This window comes from Rhinopithecus roxellana, chromosome 15 (assembly GCF_007565055.1).
Source record: "Rhinopithecus roxellana isolate Shanxi Qingling chromosome 15, ASM756505v1, whole genome shotgun sequence".
Lineage (NCBI taxonomy): Eukaryota > Metazoa > Chordata > Mammalia > Primates > Cercopithecidae > Rhinopithecus > Rhinopithecus roxellana.
The window spans coordinates 36,611,387-36,617,386 of NC_044563.1; positions in this window are offsets into that span (position 1 = coordinate 36,611,387).

Here is a 6,000-nt window from a genome sequence, read left to right on the forward strand (position 1 = left end):
AGTGGAAAAAAAAAGATCATTTCCTCACCAAATACTTAGAGAGAAATATATCACATTATTAGGCCTCTTTGCAGGGGTTATATACCACATTTTACCTTGAGGTCTAACTCAGGGGTAAATAATTTAGTTTTTTGTTAGCCAGAAAGAAAATATTTTAAACTTGTTGGCATACAGTATCTGTCAGCACTACTGAACTCTACCATTGTAGTATGTAAGCAGTCATAAACAATACATAAACAAACGGGAATGGATATATTACAATAAAACTTTATTAACAAGAACAGATGGCCAGCTTATGGGTCATGATTTGCTGACTCTGTTATAACTCATTTACTGTGTTATCTTTAAAACTGTCCAGCATAAAAACAAATAAACAAATAAAAATTTGGAGCTAGTCCAGAGTTCCCCTTTTTAATGGTGCATGAATTTTCTCTGCAGATAGGAATTCTGTATAAAGCCTTTGACACTCCTCAATAACAGAAGTAAGTACAAAAACCAAGAGAGCTTTTACTGAAATCACAGTCTTCTACAGATCACTTTTATTATTTGGCATAATAGCTTCTTACTTAAACATAGGACACCAAAGAATCATATAGCCCCAACTCTTCATCCTGAACTGCATATTATATAACCACAAAATAACTAAACTGACTGTATGCATCATAATCATAATGAACACCTCTTAAGAGGTAATTGGAGATATATGTCTATATAGATATCTCCAATTTATATATAGAATGATATATTGAGTGATAACTCCAATAATATATCTTGAATGATATATAGTATATATTATCTTATAGCTAGTAATATATTATTATTATCTAATATATAATATATATAATATTATATTATGTATATCTTATATATGTTAGATATAAACCAATTTTATTCTCTCTACTCTTCACTGTTGTAAGTAATTTTAGTACTTGTTAATAAATATAGCTGGGATTAGAAGTAAACAAGAAAAAGTAATTAACATTATTAGCCAGAAATACAATGGTAGAGCTTTGTGTTTCTATTTTGGCGAAAGATGTTGAGAAAAATTTTACGTTTTTAATTAGCTATGATAAAGTATAATTTACATGCAATAAAATTTACCAAGTTTATATGTACAATTTGATGAGTTTTCTCAAATGCGTACATTTGTATAACCACTACCCTAATCAACATAGGAAACATTTTTATCACTCCAAACGTTCTTTCCTGCCTTTGATCAAGTAAACTGTCCAATTGTTTGCCACAATTGTGACAAACATATTTTTGCTTTCCCTCACTATAATTTGCAATTTTCACGCCCTATTCGAAATCTTTTGCCCTATTGCAAAGTGCAGGAAATTCAGAACACATTGAAGGTAAACAAGAGAATGACTGTTTTTGCCTTTTTCCTGATTGTATGGGGAAAGTATTTGCAGTCAGTAACTATCAAGTGTGATGTTAGTGTTTGTGTTTCCCTCCACAACCTGTAAGATATTCTTTATAAAAGTAAAACAGTTCTCCTTTATTTCCTGTTTATTGATTGATGCTTTTTGGTTTGGGTTTAGTTTTTGTTTTTATAAATCATGAGTGTATGTTGAACTTTTTCTAATAGTTTTGCTGCAGATATTTGGCAGTATCTATAAGCCAATCAAAGATGAGGAAATTTACATCTGTATTGAAATGGCTCATGGTAGATGGATCACATGCACAATTTCAAAAAGTTTTTAAGTGCATAATAATGGATATCAAGTTAATAACTGTACTAATTATACTACTTCAGACTAGAAAGAAAAATATAGGAGTAAAATTGATCAATGCTTGGAAACAACTGGTAGTTAGACACATACATTTTGTGACATATTATAACATATATATGTTGTATTACAAAAATTTAAAAATGTGTTACAGATAAAATTCTTATATCAATTATATAATATTTTAGCTAATATATTCAAAACACATTTGTTGTTATTAGTGATAAATACACATGTGTATACATTTATATTACTAACTATATTGGTTAGAATCTCCAAGTGAATGTCCTTTCCTCCATCCTGACCTTAGCAGGAAAGAATTCAGTTTTTTTTTTTTTTAACCATTACATGTGATATATATATATTTTTTAAACAGAGTCTTGCTTTGACACCCAGGCTGGAATGCAGTGGCATGATCTCAGCTCACTGCAAACTCTGCCTCCCAGGTTCAAGCAATTCTCCTGTCCCAGCCTCCAGAGTAAATGGGATTACAGGCACCTGCCACCACACCTTGCTAATTTTTGTGTTTTTTGTTTATTTTTTTCTATTTTATTTTATTACTATTATTTTTTTTTTTGAGATGGAGTCTCGCTCTGTTATCAGGCAGGAGTGCAGTGGCATGGTCTCAGCTCACTGTACTCTCCGCCTCCTGGGTTCAAGCAATTCTCCTTCCTCAGCCTCCTAAGTAGCTGGGATAACAGGCACCCACCACCACACCCAGCTAATTTTTTGTATTTTTAGTAGAGACGGGGTTTAACTGTGTTAGCCAGGATGTTCTTGATCTCCTGACCTCATGATCTGCCTGCCTCAGCCTCCCAAAGTACTGGGATTACAGGGGTGAGCCACCACACCCAGCCTATCTTTAGTTTTGAAGGAGTTACTGAATGTTTGTGAAGTCATAGAAAACATATATAATTTTATTTAAAAATCTTTCATTAAGTATTTTTTTTCTCAAGGCCCTTCTAGTTCCTGTCTTTGGGCCTTTCTTTTTCTTCCTCCAAGTGATCTTTGGATCCACTTCTCCTGTTCTCTGAATTATTTAGCAGAATAGCTTTGATAAGCTTTGTAGAACTTCAAGGTAGACCTGCTCAAGGGGCCCTGGAGGCTCCTTAAAACTTGCTGAGAGTTAAAGCATGTACTAAATAAACCATATACAATAAAAATAATGGACATCTCAGCTGCTAAGAAAATAAAAATACACCACATATTAATTACATTTAGAAAATTTGACTACCACCTCTGTTGATTTGGAAATTCATGATGGAACTACTTAATTGTCTAAATGAATATCTGTACTGATAGTCACCTTCTGAGCTCTTTTGAATAGCAGCAAGGGACATTTCTGACATTACTTCTAATTAAAGTAAACATGTTATATTAGCTATCTATTGCTGTGTAACAATCTTATCACAAACTTAGCAGTTTAATCAATACACATTTATCAACTCAGTTTCTGTGGGTCAGGAATTTGAACATAGCTTAGGTCTTTCCTTTTCTGAGGTTTGTATAAACCTATAATCTAGGTCCTGGCTGGGGCTGTGGTCATGTCTGATATGTAATGTAATTACATATATTCCATCACCTTTATCATAGTGTATTTTTTGTAAGGAAGCTACAGGTCTGACTTCAATCAAAAGAAAAGGATCATACAAGGACATGAACACCAAGAATTTGGGACATGGGAACCACCAAATATCTGCCATGTTTAGGCTACGGACACGAATCTTAGAAGTAAGTGCTTCTATGAAGCAAATGTTTTCCAACAGAGATTTGATCGATGCTATTTCTGACAGACCCAATTAGCCCAAATTTTATAAATACAATAAATAAACAAATATCTGTGGAAAGCATAAAGTATTTTAGAAAAATGAAAAAAATTAAACAATATCCAGAAATCAAGCAAAAATGGGCAGTTATAAATGGAAATGGGCTGGGTGTGGTGGCTCATGCATGTAATCCAAACATTTTTGGAGACTGAGGCAGGAGGATCTCTTGAGCCTAAGAGTTCAAGACCTGCCTGGGCAATGTAGTGAGACCCCAACTCTACAATTTAAAAAAAAATAGCTGGGTGTGGGGGCATGCACCTCTAGTCCCAGCTATTCAGGAGGCTAAGGTGGGAAGATTGTTTGAGTCCAAAAGGCTGAGGCTACAGTGAGCCATGATCACACCACTGCACTCCAGGCGGGGCAAAAGAGCAAGATCCTGTGATACGGCTTGGCTCTGTCCCCAACCCAAATCTCATCTCCAACTATAATTCCATGTTTTGACAGAGGGACCTGGTGCTAGGTGATTGGATAATGGGGGCACTTTCCCCAGGCTGTTCTCATGATAGTGAGTTCTCACGAGACCTGATGGTTTCATAAGGGGCTCTTCTCCCTTTTGCTTGTTCTCTTTTTCCTGCCATCCTGTGAAGAACATACTTGCTCCTCCTCACCGTCTGCCATGATTCTATTTTTATAGTAGTGTGAAATGGACTAATACACCCTATCTCAAAAAATAAAAATAAAAAATAAAAAAATAAGTAAATAAAATGGAAACAGAAGCCCCTATTATTCTACCAAATTCTGACTTCATAAATATTTGCATCATGGATGCAGAAAAGGAAATAAAATAAATGTATTAATTTTCTGTTATTGCCATACCAAATGACCACAAATTCAGCAGTTTAAATTAACATCCATTATTGTCTCACATTTTGTTGGTCAGAAATCTGGGCACAGCATAACTTTTCTCATTCTCTGCTCTAGGTTTCACAAAGCAGAAATGAAGATGTCACTATGGCTGTGCTTCTCTTTGGATGCTCTGGAGATGAATCCCTTTCAAGTTTATTTAGGTGGTTGGCAGACTTCGGTTTATATTATTGTAAGAATAAAGTTTCCATTTGCTGGCTGTTGGCAAAGGGAGGACTCAAAGCTTTTAGATGCTACCCACATTTTATGGCTTATGTTTACCTTCCTCCATCATCAAAGCCAGCAGCATGGGTCAAATCCTTCACATGCTTCATATCTCACTGATCTTCCTTCTAACTCCCTCCTTCTCTGGTTTGAGTTAAAAAAAAAAAAAAAAAAAAAAAAAAAAACTCTTGGATTTTTAAGGGCTCCTAGTATTAGATTGGGTCCACCAGGATAATTTCCCTACACCTAGTCCACAACTTTAACCCATGCCTGCCTGAGGTTGCAATGTTTTTGAATTTTTGCATGAGTGAAAAATCCAACCTTGGCGATGGCCTTGAGCAGTAGAATATAAATAACTCCCATATGCTTAACGTTCCAATAATGGAACACTAGACATATGAAATGCATCCACAAATGTCCTTCGGTAGTGTAACCTACTCAAAGGTTGTGAGGATTAGGGAATGGACATCTTTGTTGGGACATTCTTCTGCCTATCACAGTAAGCTACACAATGACAATAAGACATGAAGAGATTTATTTTTCTGTAAAAAAAAAAAAAAAAAGTTGTGTTATGTGTTCTCCTAAAGGAAATATAAATTGATAATCCAAATACATGAAATACATCACAGAGATTTAAGAGCTTTTAGTTGTAATCTTTTATCCAGCAAGAAACAACTTCTCCTGAATCCCATTTCATTGTTACTAATCTCAGTAACAGCATTATTTTTAGGAGAGTAAAATCAAAGCTGATTACAAAGTATTTTGGCATCTACTATACAATCTTTGAGCAGTTCTTGGATTTAGAAGAAATGCTAAGGAGGCACAAAATTTTTATGCAAAATTATCTTGGGTTGGCAACAGTATAACTGTCTGTATTTTACAAAACCAGTGCCAAAGCATTGGCTTAAAGGAATTCAGAGTTGTTTGTTTATTTTCAGTAGCTGTCTTTTTTTTTTTTTTTTGGAATCCTTAAGGGCATCAAGTGGTCCTAAAGAAGTTAGTATATTTTATGTGTTTGTATTTGGTGAACTCTTAAGTGTGCTCAGCAACTTTATGCTCCTTCAGGATACGCTTCATGGAATAAACGTAAGCATTAGCTGATCTTTTTTTTTTTTTTTTTTTTTTTTTTTTTTTTTTTTTTTTTTTTTTTTTTTTTTGAGGCGGAGTCTGGCTCTGTCGCCCGGACTGGAGTGCAGTGGCTGGATCTCAGCTCACTGCAAGCTCTGCCTCCTGGGTTTACGCCATTCTCCTGCCTCAGCCTCCCTAGTAGCTGGGACTATAGGCGCCCGCCACCTCGCCCGGCTAGTTTTTGTATTTTTAGTAGAGACGGGGTTTCACCGTGTTAGCCAGGACGGTCTCGATCTCCTGACCTC